Source organism: Mustelus asterias, chromosome 6 (genome assembly GCF_964213995.1).
Source record: "Mustelus asterias chromosome 6, sMusAst1.hap1.1, whole genome shotgun sequence".
NCBI lineage: Eukaryota > Metazoa > Chordata > Chondrichthyes > Carcharhiniformes > Triakidae > Mustelus > Mustelus asterias.
Window position 1 is genome coordinate 117649353 of NC_135806.1, and position 20854 is coordinate 117670206.

The 20854-nt window shown below is 42.3% G+C and overlaps 1 protein-coding gene across 3 annotated transcripts in view; it reads right to left on the minus strand.

Annotated features, from left to right (window-relative positions):
* erbin (erbb2 interacting protein) overlaps positions 1 to 14542 on the minus strand; it is a 247254-nt gene extending 232712 nt beyond the window's left edge. For 2 of the 3 annotated variants that reach the window (XM_078215036.1, XM_078215034.1), the window contains exon 1: positions 11651 to 12495. The gene's annotated coding sequence lies outside the window, so the exon portion shown is untranslated. Of the gene's footprint in view, positions 1 to 11650; positions 12496 to 14445 lie in introns of those variants that run through there. The other variant, XM_078215035.1, reaches the window with a different exon arrangement.
* Between the last annotated feature and the right edge of the window lie 6312 nt (positions 14543 to 20854).

Here is a 20854-nt window from a genome sequence, read left to right on the forward strand (position 1 = left end):
ACTGGAGAGCAGCTAATGTGGTTCTGTTTTTTTTTAGAAAGGTTGTAGAGATAATCCAGGGAACTACAGACCAGTGAGTCTCATGTCAGTGATGGGGAAACTAATGAAGAAAATTCTGAAGGAGAGAATCCATCTCCACTTGGAAAGGCAAGGTTTGATCAGGGATAGTCAGCATGGCTTTGTCAGAGGGAGGTCATGCCTAACAAGTTTGACTGAATTTTTGAGGCGGTGGCCAGGTATGTAGATGAGGGTAGTGTACATGGATTTCAGCAAAACATAGAAAATAGGAGTAGGCCATTCGGCCCTTCAAGCCTACTCCGCCATTCATTTTGATCCTGGCTGATCATCAAATACAATATCCTGAGTCCCCCCTCCTTCCCCCGCAAAATGCTTGATCCCTTTAGCCCCAAGAGCTATTCCTAATTTATTCTTGAAATCACACAATATTTTGGCCTCAACTACTTTCTGTGGTCGTGAATTCCATGCATTCAGCATTCTCTGGATGAAGAAATTTCTCCTCACCTCAGTCCTAAAAGGTTTCCCCCTTATCCTCAAACTATGACCCTTAGTTCTGGGCTCCCCCACTGTTGGGAACATTCTTTCTGAATCTACCCTGTCTAATCCTGTTAGAATTTTATAAGTTCCTACCAGATCCCCTCACTTTCTTTTTTAAATTATTCATTCGTGGGACACAGGCTAGCCAGCATTTATTGCCCATCCCTAGTTGCCCTTGAAAAGGTGGTGATGAGCTACTTTCTTGAATCTCTGCAGTCCACATGCTATGGGTTGAATGGGAATAATGCCATTAGGGGGGGAATTCCAGGATTTTGCCCACAGTGATATATTTCCAAGTCAGGATGATGAGTAGCTTGGAGGTGAACTTGCAGGTGGTGATGTTCCCATGTTTTTGCTGCCCTTGTCCTTCTAGATGGAAGTGGTTGTGGTCTTCTAAACTCCAATGAATACAATCCTAACCGACTTAGTCTCTCCTCATATGACAGATTTGCCATCCCAGGAATCAGCTGGTAAACATTCGCTGTACTCCCTCTATAGCAAGAACATCCTTCCTCAGGTAAGGACACCAAAACTGCACACAATTATCCAGGTGTGGCCTCACCACACCTTGTACAATTGTAGTAAAACATCCCTATTCCTCTACTTAAATCCTCTTGCTAGGAAGGCCAACATCCCATTTGCCTTTTTTAACCGCCTGCTGTACCTGCACACTTACTTTCAGCAACTGATGCACGAGGGCACCAAGGTCTTGCTGAGTATCCACCTTTCTCAATTTACACCATTCAAATAATACTCTGCCTTTCTATTTTTGCTACCAAAGTGGATAGCCTCTGAAGCATCTCCACATCCTCCTCCTCAGCTCACCCTCCCACCCAACTTTGACACGGTCCTACATGGAATACTTATAAAGAAGGTAAATGCACATGGGATACAGGGTAATTTGAAACAGTGGATTCAAAATTGGCTTAGTTGTAGGAGACAGAGGGTGATGACAGAAGCCTGCTTTAGTGACTGGAAGCCAGTGGCCAGTGGCGTACCACAGGGATCTGTGCTGGGTCCCCTATTATTCGGCATTTATATAAACAACATAAATGACTGGGGGTAGGATTAGTACGTTTGCAGATGACAAGGATTGGCTGGGTGGTTAACAGTGAGGTCCAGTGTCTTGGGCTACAGGAAGATATAGACCAGATGGTCAAATAGGAAGATAAGAGCCAGATGGAATTTAACCCTGAAAAGAGAGTTGATACACTTTGGAAAGATTAATCTGACAAGGAAGTATTCAATGAACACATGACACTAGGAAGTTCTGAGGAACAAAAGGACTTTGGCGTGTTTGTCCACAGATATGAGTTCAAGGAGAGGGGCAGGAGGTTTAGGAAGATTTGAGGAAAAGGTTTTTCTTACCCAGAGGATGATGACAATCTGGAATGCGCTGTCTGGGAGGGTAGCCAGTTAGCTCAGGTGGTCAGAGTGTGATGCTAATAACACCAATGTCGCGGGTTCAATACCTGTACTGGCCAGCAATCTTTCTTTTGGTGCAGACTCAATGAGCTGAACGGCCTCCTTCTGCACTGTAGGGATTCTATGATCTTCAGTGGTGGAAGGGCATGTTAGTGGGCTGGTGAAAAGGTATATGGGACACTTGCCTTTATCAACCAATGCATAGATTACAGAAGCAGGGAGGTCATGTTGGAGTTGTATAGAACTTAAGTGAGGCCACAGCTGGATTACTGTGTGCAGTTCTGGTTGCCACATTATAGGAAGGATGTGATTGAACTGATGGGGGTGCAGCAGAGATTCACTAGGATGCTACCTGGGATGGAACATTTAAATCATGGAGAGGTTGGAAGGCTTGGGTTGTTTTCATTAGAGCAAATAACACTGAAGGGGCAACCTGATCGAGATGTACATGATTATGAGGAGCATGGACAGAGTGGATAGCGAACAGCTGCTCCCCTTAGTTGAAGGGGGAGTCACGAGGGGACATAGGATAGTGATGGTCTGGAACGCGCTGGGAGGGTGGTTGAAGCAGATTGCCTCACATCCTTTAAAAAGTACCTGAATGAGCACTTGGCACATCATAATCTTCAGGGCTATGGGTAGGTCAGGTGTTTCTCACATATCAGTTCAGACTCTGTGAGCCAAAGTGCCTCCTCTTCACCGTGTCATTCTGTGACCTCCCGACCCACAGCAACCCCACAGGCACCAGCATTCCAGCTTCCAAAGCACAGATAACTGTTCCCTACTTTTACTCGTGTTTCTGTTTGTGCCCTGTACCATTTGAAACTTTGTAATTTGCGAGGTCTGTAAAAGGCCATCCTTAGCACTATTGCCTCAATGATGGATAAGCTCAAAATTAGAACATAAAAGGCCAGTTAGTGCCAAGAATGGGAAATATATGCAAATTAATGGGCAAAAATGTAAAAATCATGTGCGGCCCCAAGGAATCTATGGTATGCAATGATGCAGTGTACGAGAATTAGAAGCTAACGCACACAGTTGAGTATCATTTCAATTTATGATGTGTTAGAAATTCAATGCTTTTATGATATCTAGATACTAGCTAAATGAAAAAAAGCACATTTGTCAGGAGGACACAACGCAGACTAAATTTTAGAAAGCTGGTAGATTGATAAATTACTTAATTGTTGAATTTCATGTATAGGAAAGCTTCAAGTAACTCAGTGTTTATCAGTAACTAGATTTGAAATTATTAATATCAGCTTTTCATGAACACAGAAGAGCTGGGTGAAATGAAAATATACATTTAGTATTGGTTTTTAAACTGCATTTTCATTCAGATATAGCAATCCTTTCCTGCTTCTCTTAAATTTATAAAAGAACAAGACTAAACTAGTAGTAAATTCAGGGTCTAACATGAAGAGCAGAGAAGGACGAGAAGATGACCTACAGGTAGATTCAGCTGAAGTCAGAGATCCTGTTAATATTTACCTGGAAATAAATTCACATACATGCACACCAAAACATCAATAAAGCATGGAACTTTCACCTATCTTTTAATTGCTAAATATTTGCTTGCAAGCTAAGGCTAACAGTAAAGAATAGCAATACAAGCATACGCATGAAGTCTGCAACTCAAGGTCACCCCAAATTCTCCGAAACATATTCAATCCAGAGATCTTCCTGTGCATTCATTGGTTTAGCCATAGGATTTCTAAAAACTAAGTACACCACTTAAACCAAACCAAAGTTGCGGCGAATTTTTTTTAAAAAATGTGTTAAGAGTGAAAGCCAAACAAAATACCCTCCATGAAAATAAGAATTTCACGCAAAACCTTCAAACCATCATTCAACATAGTCACAAAAGAAATAAAAGAATTTACAGTAACTTTTCTCTTCTCCTAAAAAAATGACTTGCAAGGTAATTGGGACCAAGTCAAACATGACCAAGAAAACTTAGTTACGCAAAATGTGACCATGCACTATTGAAAAAGATTGCACAGCTAATAAAGTTTCCTACTATGGTTTGATAATTGGAATCGTTGAGCAGCCTAAAACTTAAGGCCGCTCACTTGTTCTACAGGGAATTGCTCCAAATCTCAACAATGATGTTGCATTTTATAGTCATGAGAAATGAATTAATATCATAGCAGACAGACAATTAGACTATGATTGAGTAATAGCAGGTAGCACCCTGTGTGTCACTGACAGGCTTTAAAATAACTTGACTAAAAATGGGATATCCATTCTTCACACACTTATTTTAATCAGTCTGTTTTGTGAGTCTTGCAAATAAATAAAAACTATACCAAAATCTCTGCAAATAAAAATTAAATCCTTTAGAAATATCAAGACTGCATCATTGAGACGAGTTAGAAAGCATGCATAGCAGCTTTGAAAAAAAACTGAGGTGCTGGAAGAAATAAACAGAAAATTGAAACAAACTAACAAGACTGAATCTGACTGTCACCAAGAGTTGATGAACTGTAACTGCATCGATCAAATTCAGAGGATCTTTGCTCTGGGTTAAGCCATCAAGTTTATGAGCTGGAAGGCACAATATGATATTCACAAGCTGCAGTGTAGGGTCAAGAGAATTTCAGAAGAAATAATGCAAGCCTGATCGGGTTTCATCAAAGCATAGATGGCAGTAATCCGAGTGAATTTCTCATTAAAATTCTTCAACTACTGGACACCCTGGTGAAGGTGGAACTCGAAAGTACATACTGGCACAAAAGGCACAGTCATATCCTGATACTGTCCACTTGGTACATTGCAACAGGGTTAGACTTCTGAAGTACTTCATTGGCTCAAATGTGCTTTGGACACTTGGAGGTCACAAAGGGTGCTCCATAAAATTATTTTCTTCTAAATGATGTTCCCAAATGCCCAAATGATCCAATGAACCACAATCAGCAAAGGGATCTTATACACAAAGGCAAAAGGTTCCATGTTTTCTTCAAAAAAATCCAGAACATGTACAATGGGCCAAAAAGCCTTCTTCTGTGCTGCATTTCTGGATCACATATCAAGAGAGAATTTCAGCAAGAAATTGACCAATAGCAGAAAAAAGTGCTTGATCAAATCCAACTCTGTATATTTAACAAGCTCAAATATAGCAATTTAGAACCACCATTGTTCTCCATTAATAAATCCATTTTGGGGGGGTGTGGGAAAAGGGAGGAGAATGTCACCAGTTTGAAATTGTAATCTTTCGTTCTGCAAAATTTACTTCAAAGCAGTGCTCAAGTCTCAACTTACGAGCACCTCTGCAAACTCCTATTTTAGCCTCTTTCCTTCAATGTTGAAAAGTCTCGAGTTTCTCTATTTTTTCTGTGCTGCAATGTTACTCTGGTGTCTCATTTACCAAAGTGCAACAAGGACTAATAATAGTTTCACCAACTTATCCTCAGATTTAAACTCAAATTAAGTTAAGCAGTTCGTAATTATACTCATGTTAATGAATAGCGCTCTATATGATTTGACATATAAAATGCTGAATCTAACACTCCTGTCTTTTTCAACACCTCCTTATCCATCATTCTGGGTATGTGCATGTCATTTTGTTGCTTTGTGTGGGGTGTTTGCTGTTAGAGTATTAAATGCTGTCTACAGTGTCCATTTTAATCTTCTTCTTGTACCTTCATTCATACAAGAAAGTGTGTGTACATTTCAAAACCAAAATAGAGAATCTAAGATTGTGGCCATTTGACCGACATCCAAGGTAGCAAGACAAATCAGATAACTGTTATTAAAAAAAAAGAATAAAAATGTTTGCATGCTTTGCTTCACATGATCCCAATCAAGCAGGTTGCTTTGTCCTGGATGACATTGAGCTTCTGGAGTGTTACTGGAGCTGCACTCATTCAGGCAAGTGGGGACTATTCCATCACACTCCTGACTTGTACCTAGTCAATGCTGGAAAGGCTTTAACAAGTCAGCAAGTAAATCACTCATGCTGAGTTCCAAAACTCTGATCTGCCCTTTAGCCACACTATTTATGCAAATGATCTAGTTAAGTTGCTGATCAATAGTAACCCACGGGATGCTGATGGTGGGGGGAATTCAGCGATGGTAACGCCATTGAGTACATTATCCATACTAAAACTACAGCATTGAATTTCATAAAACAATCAGTGTTGCTTCACACATCCTCATTAGACGGAATACTCCCCAGGTTTAACATCAACTGTAAAACTTAGTTGCAGAGTCCAAATCACTGGCCCAGATAGCTACTGGAACAAAGGTAAAAGCAAAATACTGCAGATGCTGGAACACTGAAATAACAGAAAATGCTGGAAAAACTCAGCAGATCCAGCAGCATCTGTGGAGAGAGAGAAACTGAGATAACATTTCAAGTCAGTATGACACACCTCCAGAGCTAAAAAGAAGAAATGCGATGGATTTTATACTGTTTTAAGATAGGGTGGAGTAGTTACTAGAGCACATCTGGTCATAGATCAGGACCACATCTTGTCTTCAATTTAATGACTTTAAAAGAATGCCTACCTTCAGTTACAAGGACCAAAGTGATTTTTATTTTGCCACATGTACTAGATTGCATTGCATACATCGCCATGCTGTTGCAATGAAAGAGTAAAAAGTACCTTGTTGAAACTAGAGGAACAGGGTTAATCATTTTTTCATGAAAGATTGTTCATTTGCTTAATAACCTGAGATGTGAGATACCTTTACAACTGGCAGTTGGCATGCTGCCATTTTTGGCAATATTGTCAGGGATTTGGAGGAACAGTGTTGTACACCTGGACAATCAAATGATTAACCATTTGGATTCTGAAGCCCAATTTTTGGTAGCCACAAATTTAATCCAAAATGAAAAGAATTGCAGCTCTTTCAGAGCTGACCACACTTACAAAAATAATGGAACCAAACAGCCACACAGTGATCTTTAGGATGTTTCCTTTTGTGTGGGGTGTTTGCTGTTAGAGTATTAAATGCTGTCTACAGTGTCCATTTTAATCTTCTTCTTGTACCTTCATTCATACAAGAAAGTGTGTGTACATTTCAAAACCAAAATAGAGAATCTAAGATTGTGGCCATTTGACCGACATCCAAGGTAGCAAGACAAATCAGATAACTGTTATTAAAAAAAAAGAATAAAAATGTTTGCATGCTTTGCTTCACATGATCCCAATCAAGCAGGTTGCTTTGTCCTGAATGACATTGAGCTTCTGGAGTGTTACTGGAGCTGCACTCATTCAGGCAAGTGGGGACTATTCCATCACACTCCTGACTTGTACCTAGTCAATGCTGGAAAGGCTTTAACAAGTCAGCAAGTAAATCACTCATGCTGAGTTCCAAAACTCTGATCTGCCCTTTAGCCACACTATTTATGCAAATGATCTAGTTAAGTTGCTGATCAATAGTAACCCACGGGATGCTGATGGTGGGGGGAATTCAGCGATGGTAACGCCATTGAGTGGAGACACATTTCTTTTGTCGGAGACAGTCATTGCCTGACGTTTGTGTGGTTACTTGCCACTGATCAGTTCAAGCCTAGGTGTTGCCCAGGTATTGATGCATGTGACCAGAAAGCTTCAGTATCTGAGAAGCCCAGAATCAAACTAAACAACATGAAATCACCTGTGTACGTCCCCATCTCTGACAATAAGATAGTCGCCGGAAGGTCAATAATGAAGCAGTTGAAGATAGTTTGGCCGAGGACACTACCCTGTGGAACTCCTGCAACAATGCCCTTGGGGCGAGATGATTGACCTTTAACAACCCCAACCATATTTGTGATAGGTACAACTTCACTTTTATTAGAGCTCCCGAATGACATGTTTGGAACAAGACTGCAATGCGATCTGGAGCCAAGTGGTCCTGATGGAACTCAAACTGAGCGTCGGTGAGCAGGTTATTGCTGAGTAAGTGCCACTTACAGCACTGTTGACAATCCATTCCATCACTTTGCTGATGACTGAAAGTGGACTGTTAAGGTGGAAATTGATTGGACTGAACTGAATTTGTCCTGTGTTTTGTGCAGAAGACGTACCTGAACAATTTCCCTCTTTGTTGGATAGATGCCAGTAATGCAGCTTCACTCAAACTGCTTGGATAATTCTGAAGAACAGGGCTTTGGTTATTGTTAGTCTAACTATAACTGTGCTTTTTCCATTACCTTATACCAACAGTATTTATAATATTTGCAGAAAACTTGCATTCCCCTCAGCAGCCTGCACAATTCTACATTTAGGTACATTAAACTAACGACTTTCAAAATACAAAAGGATTCACCTGGAGTTTATCTGGCTAAAACCATAAAACTCATCAGCACAAAGCAAACCACTAAAGGCGGAACGGCATGTTAGTAGGGTGGTGAAAAAAGCAAATGGGACATTTGCCTTTATCAATCGAGGTATAGATCACAAAAGTAGGGAAGTCAAGTTGGAATTGTCTAGGACTTTGGTGAGGCCACAGCTCGAGTACTGTGTGCGGTTCTGATCGCCACATTATAGGAAGGATGTGATTACACTGGAGAGGGTACAGAGCAGATTCACCAGGATGCTGTCTGGGATGGAATATCTAAGTTATGAAGAGAGATTGGGTAGGCTTGGGTTGTTTTTTTGGAGCAGAGACGACTGATCGAACAGAGGCAACCTGATCGAGGTGTAGAAGATAATGAGGAGCATGGACAGAGTGGATAAGGAGCAGCTGTTCCCCTTAGTTGAAGGGTCAGTCACGAGGGGACATAGGTTCAAGGTGAGGGGCAGGAGGGTTAGGGGGATGTGAGGAAATAGTTCTTACCCAGAAGATGGCGGCGGTCTGGAATGCGCTACCTGGGAGTGTGGTAGAGGCGGGTTGCCTCACATCCTTTAAAAAGTATCTGGATGGGCATTTGGCACATCATAACATTCAGGGCTACGGGCCAAGTGCTGGCAGATGGGAGTTCAGGTGTTTCTAATGTGTCAGTGCAGACTTGATAGGCTGAAGTGCCTCTTCTGCACTCTATGATTCTATGACTTTTAACCCTTTTACAGTTTGGCCCAATTGGATTTTCAACAACAAAACTCTTATTTATATGGGTTAGTTCTCTACTGTCAGCCTACAAATTAACAGATTTTTTTTCAACAATTTTCCATAGTGGGCTTGAACCCTCTGGATTACTAGTCCAATGTTGATCCAGTAGCTGATCATACCTTACTAGGATCACTGCAGCTCTTTGGATATTCACTGTGATACCGCATGGAAAACACTATGGATTCCAGTGACATATCCACCCCTCCAGCATTGTTAACTTATTGGCTCGAGTAAAGTTTCAAACTATTCGATCATGAAAATTTGACTTTGTTCGAATCTTCCATTGCCTGACAGGTTTTAATGAGCCAGCTTGACCCTGAAGAAATCAGTTATCTTTTATTCCACAACTGGGTACCTGACTGCATTTTGTATCAACACCTTACAGCAGCAGTCATTCCAAACCGGAGGCCATCTTTCATCAGTCATTTGGAAGACCAAGTGGCTAACTCACAATTCACTAGGCAATTTCTGGTTTTAGATATCCCAAATCTATTGCAACATACATGCACCACCAAATCAAAAGGCCATTTGGTCCATGACACATATGCCACTTCATCAAAAGATCTGTCCAATTAGTTTCATTCTCCTGCTTTTTCTCCATAGTTCTGCAATTTTTTTTCCAGATATATATCCAATTACTTTGAAAATGTTACAATTGAATTTGTTTCACCATCTTTTTAGGTAGTTTATTTCAAATCATAAAAAAAAACAGCATCTCTACTGGTTATTTTGTCAAATATCTTAAATTAGTATCATATGGCACTCATCGCACCCATTAAGACAAACCACTGTTCCTGATGGCGTGTGAAGCACACTAGATCCCCAAGTAGATCTGCAATACTTGGAATGAACACTGATGACCTTTGCAAAGCCACTGCTTGATATAAACACCGAAAGGTGGATAACCATATTGTACCCTTTTTCAAGGGAGGATCCCGATCTTTCCACTTGAACACAAATTCCAGAACCCATGTTTGTACTTTGGATCCCTGATGATCAGCAATGGAGTTCAGCTTCATTTAAGAAGAAACGTATTTGTGATAATTCCCTCCACTAGATCAAACACAAATCACAAAAGACCATCTATTTTTAAAGAAATCGCCAACACCCTGTATGTTTTTGTAAAATAACACTTCCATTGTTGTGTATATTCACTACATAGAAGGGGAAGTTAAAATATGTAAAATCTGGGGCAAGGGGAATTCTCTTCCAAAATTGTCTTCCAAAAGTAGCATCGGTACCTTTGGCAAAGCATGCTGCGTGTCTTTAATTTTAAAGAGTCCTAAACAATATTTCTGAGTTATGTGGTACAGTGGATAGCCTCTAAGCCAGAAGTTCTGGATGAGTTGCACGCCAACTGTGTTTATAACATGGTCAAACAGGCTAGCTATCAACCTAAAAATCCTTCAAACACATGCCAATGGCATGCAGTAAGAACTGGAGAGATGCCTGGTCAGCCATATGATTAAAATAACATTGGAGCCTCCACCATACATAACTGCAGATTACAACATACATGTAAAAGTGCAAGTTGTCACGGCAATTTGGACTCCAAGTGAACCAGATCACTCACCACCAAACATTGCCACCCCTCACCACCCACATTGAACCCCTCCTCCTCACCATTACACACAAGCAGCCATCATTCTGAAAGGCAAAATATGGTTAACTTGTTTATGCAACCTTTTCCCAGATTCAATTATAGTTCTTGTCCAAAGCATAACTCTGGGAATCTTGCATAGGAGCAAAACTGAGGCAAGAATAATAATAATGAAAGTATCAATGGCTTCACACTTCAGTGAATTATTAACCACAGAGTCCCAAAACTCTACTTCGGAGTTAAACTCTAAGGAACTGCAACTCGAAACAAAAAGCTTCAAAAAGAAAATACACGCACCCTTGTGTTAACTCAAAAGTACAGTCATGACAGTGACTTGATTTCGGATGTCAAACTACCTGGGTAACCTTGAGATCAACACAAGCGTGTACACATATATGTTTGCAGTACTGTTCTGTCAATAAATAAACACTTGGCTATTGAGACAGACACAAAGATGGACTTCGTGTGAATATTTTTCCAACGTTAAGATTTGGGGGGGGGGCGGTGGAGGAGAAACGAGGTCAGGCTTCCGTCAGAAATGGAGGGAAGGAGGGTGTGGAAGCCAGGTTAACATTTGGCTTCCTGTCATCCAAAAGATGCTGGTTACCTCTTTGTGATATGGAGTCAATTATCCCAGCAGGTAAATACAGCACTTTATCTTTTAACGCCGTTACTGTGTACATTACCAGAGTTTGCTGCAATAGCCGCTTCGGTTCAGGCCCTGAAGTTAAACAAAGGGATCTCTGTGCGATACGTTCAGACCTTGAACGCCTTCAACTGGTTCAGGTTTCAAACACCTCACACACACACAAAAAACACACTAAAACTTCCTTTCCCAATGAACCAAACTTATTTATCATTTAGATTACTGTGTGAAATATATTATATATATACATATTTAGCCGGTTTGAATCCATGTTCATTAAGTGGTCGGAGCAGCAGAAGAGAGGGGGGAGAAGAGAGTGTGGGGCCTTCCCTCAGAAAGGCGAGCCGAAGAAAAAAAACATTTCAAAACACAAGCCATTTTACCTTCACTCGCCTCTGATCCAGACAATCTTCATCGGCTTGGGTTTCAACTTTAAAAACCAACACACTCCACAAGGGTGGGCTCCGGCCGAGGGGAAGGGGGGTGGTTTATGTGGACTTTGTGGGAAAAGTCCAAACAATTTATTTTGTCTTCAAAACTCTTCAGCCCGCAACCCAAAAGTGCTCCGATCTGTCCGCCGCAGCTACTCCAATTAAATCTTCGCCATGTCTTTGTGCGCCGAAGTTGTTTCAAGTTCTTTTTTTTTCTCCTCTCTCCCCGTGTTGCAACCGAGTCTTATTTTCCGTCGGCTTTTAAAAAAAGTTACTTTCTGTCCCTTCGCTCAACTTAAAGGTTGTGTTCTTCGTGTGTGTGTGTGTATATATAAAAAATATATATAATTTAAAATGGAGTAAAAGACGACGGCGCCGTGGAAGGGGAGAGAGGGAGGGGGTGAAAAAAAGTACCAAGTCCTTTCAAAAGAGGGAACGGCGGGCAATCCCCGGCATTCCCAAGAAGTAAAAGACTTTGCAACAGGAGAGAGAGGAGGTGGGGGGGGGGGGGGAAATGTCCCCTATTGTACACTTTCACCTCCAGGAAGGAAAGCTGCTTCTTCCTCCTCCCGCAGCTTTTTTAGTAACCCCCCCTCCTCTACCTCCTTTCTTTTACAGTCGGATTGCCGCACCCATCCGAAATGAATGTCTCCTCTCTCTCTCTCTGCTAACGATGCATACTGTGTCAGCGGCGCATCGTTCCAGATTTCAGCTCAACTCCCCAGAGCTTCGGGCAAATAATTAAAGAGGGAGGAGGAGGAGGGGGGTGGGGAGGGAAGAAAGCAGCCAGCACCAACCGCTCTGCGTCTTCAGACTGAGCACACTGACTGAGATGTGGTGTGGTGTGTGTTTGTTGGAGGAGGGAGTGAAGTGTAGCAGACCACAAATGCACCGACACAGTGAAGCAACAGCGCCAGCCTTCCCCAGCGGACACAGTGTATCCAGCGGGCCACACTGTGTAGCAGCCGCCTTTGATTGACACTTCACACAACCACACACCCTCCTTCCCCAGTCACTCATTCCCCCAATCACTGGACCCGGCAGTGGGGAGAGGGACTTCCTTCCACCTTCTGGCTTTAAAGTTGCATTTCTTCCCCCCCCCCCCATGTTGCTTTTTCTTTTCCTCCTTTCTGGGTTGGGAAGGGAGTAAGACCATTGTTAAAATGTCTGAAACGTTTCCCTCACTGTATTGCAGCATCTCAGAATGTTACTTACATAGGAATTAGCAGCACAAGTAGGCAAATCCAGCCCTTTTCGAGTCTGCTTGATGTATGTAAAGAACCTGAATGTTATCGCGTTTTTTGTATAATGGTCATTGTGGAATGTGTTCACAGATTTATGAATAAAGTATTTTTGGGGGGGGGGGAGGGAGGTTTAGTTCATGTTGTCTTTTGGCACAGACACACACCCCTTTTCCACCCCACTTTAAATGTGGGGACCGGCGAGGCTCGCCGTGCCAGTTAAAGTCACCCTCATTATGTGCCTCTCCAATCTCTCCCACCTACTGTTAATAATTCCCCAACCAGACCCCCCCCCCCAAAAAAAAAACCGATTTACTTTCGTGGAAACGTTCTTGAAACAAAAAGAGGTTTCAGCTCACTAGCGTGTGACACTGCAAATCCGTAGAAGTGCCATTGTTTCACGCAAAGTAAAACTCAGGTTGGATAAGGAGATATAGTGCCCGACTTCGAACTATTTTTTTTTGGCACAGACGCTATTGGAACTTGCCGCTGAGCAGACTGATCGCCATTCTGCTTTGATCAGACTGCGTTTGTTCTGACTCGACCACTACACAGTCCGCTTTACAATATCATTGCCAAGTGCATTTACCCGCGGTTTGTGTTATAATCGCAATCCAGAACTGGTTGTGCTCTAACTGAAATAGGAAAGTGCTAATTTTATTTTACAGCCAACTAAGGGAGGGAGCTAAGTTTTGTTTCTGTACAGGCGCCTGTGATTTTATCATGGGTCGTTTAAATTCTCTAACATGAAAAAAAAGAATACATATGAAACAGAAAATGCTGCATGTTAGTTAGCAGAGTTCTGATTAAAAGCTGTAACCTGAAACATTTATCTGCTCTAATTACAGATTCTGCCTTGTCTACTGTGTGGAATCTGTTCTTTTTTGTTTCACACTTGGCGTGGATATACTGTTAATGTGAACAAAGTGAATTTGAGTCAAAGAAATCATATTGACCAGCAATTCATGTCGAATTGGTTCTCATCTGCTTCCTGATGAAGGGGAACCGACATCTATTCGAACATTGTGGCTTCTAATTGAAAGCGTTCAGTTAGCCGTTATCGTCTCCCTGTCGAAACGGTGCTGCGATCCTCTGTTATAGTGTCACAGTATGGGGTCCTAATGCTTTCCCTCCAGAAATGGAGACCTCAAGCATTCAGAGCTTGCTGTGCAGCCCCATTTCGGAGGTAATTGCTTTGCAACAACACTGTTCCCGATTCTCCCCTTAATGTTACACACCGCCTTATCACAATCTGTCTTCGCAACTGAAGCATCGGTGTAACCCTTCCTTCCTGAATACTTTCCTGTCTGCGCCCTGCCATAAGCTTCTAACAATCGTACAATCTCAAAATCTGCCAGAGGAAAAAAAACTGTCTCGAATCTGCGCCATTGCGTTGAAGCAAGTTTCTAACCTCCCATTTTAGTGTAAGCGATGTAGTGGGACTGAGGAGGGGGCGGTTCTGAGTGCCGAGGCTATTCTGTAAATCAAAACTTTACAAATAGATACCTTATTACACGTCCCACCATTTTATATGCCTCGGATGCTATAAAACTGAATTCGGCGAGGATTTTCGACTGTTGTGTAAATGTGTGCTGCTCCACCTTTGACATCAAGTTATTCCACGGCCGAGCTTTTTTTTACACAGCCAGTGATCTGATTGCAATCAGAGAAGTTGAGATCAGGTCACTTGTGTATAAATCAGGAATTGGATCCGGGTCTACGGTGGTCTATAATATATTCACAGAATGAGAGGAATGCTGACAAGGCAGATTTTATTTCCATCCTTAGCACTCCGCTCCCCCCCCCCCCCTTAGAGAAGATGGTTGCAGTCTTCCTCCTTGAACCATTGCCATCCTTGTGATAATGTCCTCATATTGGTGTTAGGAAAAATTGTAGGATTTTAATCTAGTAACAAAGGAGGGGAGGATGTATTCAAGGCAGGGTAGTAGTGTATCAGTTAAAATTTTAATAAAGTTTATTTGTTAGTGTCACAAGTAGACTCACATTAACACTGCAATGACGTTACTGTGAAAATTCCCTAGTCGCCACACTCCGCCGCATGTTCGGGTACACTGAGGGAGAATTTAGCATGGTCAATGCACTTAACCAGCGCGTCCTTCGGACTGTGGGAGAAAACTGCAGTGCCCGGAGGAAACCCATTCAGACATGGGGAGAACATGCAGACTCCGCACAGACAGTGAGCGAAGCTGGGAATCGAACCCGGGTCCCTGGCGCTGTGAGGCAGCAGAGGAGATGTGGTATTACCATAGTGTTATTGCTGTTGTGTGTGCCTCCGATTGGTGTGATGCATCAAGTTGCTAGTCTGCTCGTCACCTCTTGCTTTCAGCTCCCACCACTGGCTAACAGTCACCCTCGGCAACTCAGATGGGAGCATCTGCTGCATGGCAAACTGTTCAACTTGGCAGCTGTGCACCAAGATGAAAGCATGTAATATAATTCATAAGATATAGGAACAGAATTAGGCCATTCTGCCCATCGAGTCCGCTCCGCCATTCAATGATGGCTGATATGCTCCTCATCCCCATTTTCCTGCCTTCTCCCCATAACCCTTCAACCCGTTACCAATTAAAAATCTGTCTAACTCCTCCTTAAATTTACTCACTGTCCCAGCATCCATCACACTTTGGGGTAGCGAATTCCACAGATTCACAATTCTTTGGGAGAGGACATTATCACCACAAGGATGGCAATGGCACATCTTGTAAAGTTCCCCTTTTTGGGATTAGGTTCATACGGCACTTATCACCTGTTGGATCATAACACCTTCAAGTGAATTTATGCCATGCCACTCAACTACTCCATTAATGACATTCCTCTGACCCTAATGCAAGGGAGATATCACAATAAACCAACTGTCAAAATTATTTATTAGGTCAGAAAGAATCTATACTTATCTAGCACTTTTCATGCCTTCAGGATATTCCAATGTTCTTCAAAACCAATTAACTGCAAAGCAATTAACTGTTGGCAAATGAAGCAAATTGGTTTGTTCACAGCAGGACCCCAAAACCTGGAGGTAAGGTAAATCCAGTTTATTTCAGCCATATCAGTTGATGGGTAAATATTGGCCAGAACACCTATACAATTCTTGCTCTTCAATACTGAACAAGCTCATGGGACTCTGATTTAGTGTTTCATCCAAAAGACAGTACCTCTGACAATGTGACATTCCTTCAGCAGTGCGCCAAATATTGGCCTAGATTTTGCGGATCTGGAGTCGGGCTTGATCTCACAATGACAAGACTGCATCAACTTAACCGAATTACATATAAGGCACAGCGTAAGCGTCTCAGAAAATATCTTTTCCTTTGGACTACTCTGATTTTTTTTTATTCATAGGACATGGGTGTCGATGGCTGGCCAGCATTTATTGCCCATCCCTTGTTGCCCTTGATTGATACAACTGAATGGCTTGCTAGGCCATTTCAGAGGGCTGTTGAGAGTCAACCACATTGCTGTGGCTCTGGAGTCACATGTAGACCAGACCAGGACAGCAGATATCCTTCCCTAAAGGACATAAGTGAACCAGATGGGTTTTTCTGACAATCAACAATGGTTTCATGGCCATCAGTAGATTCTTAATTCCAGATATTTTTGATTGTATTTAAATTCCATCATCTGCTGTGGCAGGATTCGAACCCAGGTCCTGGATTAATAGTCTGGCGATAATACCACTAGGCCATCGCCTCCCCCGAATTCAATATATTCAAATGTTGGCCTTCTGCAAATACCTTTCATGACAAGAAGACAGTTTGCAAATGACAGTAGAGTTAAAACAGAACATTTCTGCCTTCCATCAAAGGACTAACAAATACGCTTCATCCCAATAGCCTGCATTAGAGAACATGTGGAATGTCACACAGTCTCTGCAGAAACCTCCAGGTTTTAGACAGATTGTTTGCTGATGTTATGGTGGACTATTGAGAGAGCCGCTGCAGACATTCAACTCCATTGAGTATGGTCTTCAGAATAAAAAACTGTCAATCAATTCAGTTCAAAACTTTGGGTGCATGTTAATGAGCAAGGTGGCATGCATATTTGCTTTATCCTGGACCTGCAAATGATTTAAACGATGTTCAACCTAATTTCTCTTTAGAGTATGGCTCCCTGGATGACTCAGACAATAGAGATAAACGTAGAAACATAGAAACCCTACAGTGCAGAAGGAGGCCATTCGGCCCATCGAGTCTGCACCGACCACAATCCCACCCAGGCCCTACCCCCACATATTTTACCCGCTAATCCCTCTAACCTACGCATCTCAGGACTCTAAGGGACAATTTTTAACCTGGCCAATCAACCTAACCTGCACATCTTTGGACTGTGGGAGGAAACCGGAGCACACCCACTCAGACACGAGGAGAATGTGCAAACTCCACACAGACAGTGACCCGAGCCGGGAATCGAACCCGGGACCCTGGAGCTGTGAAGCAGCAGTGCTAACCACTGTGCTACTGTGCCGCCCTAATAAACTAATAAAAGGTAATTAGTTTGTGTTCAAACTCATTTCATTATTTTACAGCTACTGTGTCTATGCAAGACCACTGAGGGTACTCAGGAAAAGTTTATTTATTAGTCACAAGTAGGCTTACAATAACACTGCAATGAAGCTACTGTGAAACTCCCCTTGTCGCCACACTCCGGAGCTTGTTCGGGTACACGGAGGGAGAATTTAGCATGGCCAATGCACCTAACCAGCATGTCTTTCGGACTGTGGGAGGAGACCAGAGCACCCAGAGGAAACGCAGACACAGGGAGAACGTGCAGACTCTGCATAGACAGTGACCCAAGCCAGGAATCGAACCTGATTTCCTGGTGCTATTAGGCAGCAGTGCTAACTACTGTGTCACCCACGGTGAGAGTGGAAATGTCAGAGGCAATAATGATAATCTTCCAGTCTTCCTTAGATACAGGGGCGGTGCTGGATGACTGGAAAATTGTGAATGTTACACCCTTGTTAAAAATTGGTGGGGGGAGTGGGGGTGGGCAAGGATAATGCTGGCAATTGCAGATCGATCAGTTTGACTTCAGTAAGGAAACTTCTGGAAACTATAGTTCGGGACAAAAGCAAATGTCATTTAGACAAGTGCAGGAAATTAAGGAAACCTAGCACGGATTCATTTAACTAACTTGCTGGAGTATTTTTGAGGAGTTAACAGAGAAGGTTGACAAGGGCAATGCTGTTGATGTGGTGTAGGTGGAATTTCAAAAGACATTTGATACAGTGCCACACCACAGACTTGCGAGCAAAATTCGAGCTCAATAAAAGGGAAAATAGGCACTTAGATAGTTGAGTGACAGTAAACAGAGTAGTGAGGAATGGGTGTTTTTCAGATTGAAGGAAGGTTTTTAGAGGAGTTCCCCAGAGGTCAGTGTCGGGACATTTGCTCTTCCTAATATATATTCATGACCTAGCCTTCAATATTCAGGGCATGATTTCAAAATTTGCAAATGATACAAAGTTTGAAAATGTCACCTATGATGAAGACAGTTTTGAACTTCAAAAGGACAGAAATGTTGGATTGGGCAGACAGGTTTCAGATGAAATTCAATGCAGAGAAGTCTGAGGTGATTCATTTTGGAAGGAAGAATATGGAGAGACAGAATAAAATGCAGGGAGAAACTTAGAAAGAGGTTCAGGAACAGAGGGACCTCAGTTTATATGGACATAAGCCATTGAAGGTGACAAGGCATTTTGCGAGAGCAGTTAATAAGCCTACAGCATATCAGGCTTTACTAATAGGAGGAAGGATGTAAAGACATTGGAGAGAGTAGTAGAGGAGCTTCACAAGAATGATTCCAAGAATAAAGAACTGTAGCTATGAGAATAGATTGGAGAGGTTGGGACTGTTTTGCTTGGAGAAAAATAGGCTGAGAGAAGACTTGATAAAGGTATTCAAAATCTTGAGGGGCATAGACAGGGTAAATAATGAGAAATTGTTCCCAGAAGAGAGCATCAAAAACTAGAGGGAACAGATTCAAAATAATTGGCAAAAGAAGTAAAAGTGATGTGAGGAATTTGTTTTTCACCCACATGGTGGTTGGAGTTTGGAATGAGCAGGTGATGGAGGCGGGTTCGATCGAGATATTCAAAAGAAAGTTTTATTACCATCTGAAAAGAGAATGCGCAAGATTACAGGGATTAGTTAGGGGAATGGGACTAGGTAGAATGCTCTTTCAGAGAGACAGTGCAGACCTGATGGGTCAACTGGCCTCCCTTCTGTATTATAAACAAACAACAATACAGCACAGGAACAGGCCCTTCGGCCCACCAGGTCTGTGCCGACATAGATACCTCTCTAATATTTTCTTGCCTAATATTTTCTTGCCTCTACATGGTCCATACTCCTCAATTCCCTGCCTATTCACGCATCCATCCAGATACCTCCTGAATGTTATTATAGATTCTGCTTCCACCACCTCCTCTGGCAAGGAAAAAGTGAGAAAAAGACTGATCATCCACTCTATCCAAGTCTGTCACAATCATGTAAACCTCTATCAGGTCCCCCCTCATCCTCCGACACGCCAACGAAAACAACTCAAGTTTGTTGAACTTTTCTTCAGAGTCCATATCCTCCAAATCAGGCAACATCCTAGTAAATCTCTTCTGCGCCCTTCCCAATGCATCAACATCGTTCCAGTAATGTGGCAATTTGAATTGTACACAATACTCCAAGTGCGGCCTAACCAAAGTCTTATACAGCTGCAACATGACTTTCCAATTCCTGTACTCAATGCCCCAACCAATGATGGCCAGCATGTCATTCTGTGAACCAGGGATCCTACTTGGGTTTTATGACATAAATTTTCTGGTCGGCATAACTCCATTTGAAAGTCATGCTGTGTGATTTTCAGTGCTAGTGCGATGCCAGGAATGTAGGCCTTGCGTCCCAATGACTGGCAGCACTGATCAAACAGCATGTCCCTTCAATTGTTTGTAATAGACAGACTGTTGAGCATACCCAACTAGCCTGTGCTTGCAAAATGCGGGAACATAATGTCTTACATTAGATGAGATTCCATGATTCGGCTACACCTGCTGAACAACGCTGAGTGTGTTATGTGTTACACTAAAATTCAATTTAAGATTATTTAAGTTAGGCTCACACTGTAACTCACTTTATGCTTACTAGAAGCTATGTATATTCATTCATATGCAGGGACCTGTTCTCTGAAGGCAAAAGGAACATGCCTTCTTTTGAGTTCAACAAAACCATGGAGGACAATCGTTCCCTGGTGCATTCTCCATGGTAACACCTCAAACAATCAGAGCTGACTTAACAACCAGTCAGCACCCTTTTCTCAAGCAGTATAAATTGCTGCTGCCTTTGAAATTTGGCAAAATTGGGTGTGGCATGTTTCGCGGTGCAGGAGGCAGTGCGCCGCTCACTTGCAGCTGGATCTTATGGTCCCACCGTTGTCAAAGGAGTTTCCAATTGAATGCACCCCTCGGCGATGGAAAACCTGCAGCAGGGGTGCACCGTCAGTGGTGCCATAAGATCCCACCGGCATGAACGGCAGCAAGATTTCAGTTCTTGTGTCTGTCCTGAGGAGTGCAAGATGATAAGCTTCTACAGCATCTCTCTTTTTTACCAATACTCAAATTCTGTACTGCCAAGCAACAAAAAATATAAATCTTTCAGTTTCTTTTTGGAGTAATAGTAGATAATTGTAGTATTTCTCCAGACATCAAAGCACCTGGACTCTCCTGATAATTCTAATGTCTACACATGTGTCAGAATATAGACAGAATTAGGCATCCCCTACTACAGTTTCAAAACTAGAAGGTCTTACAACTGATCTGTCTTGAGGCACAACCACCATGGAGAGCATCATGGATTATTTTTTTTTTCCGAAGGATCTTAATAGGCTTGCAACCATCTCACCAAGTCCT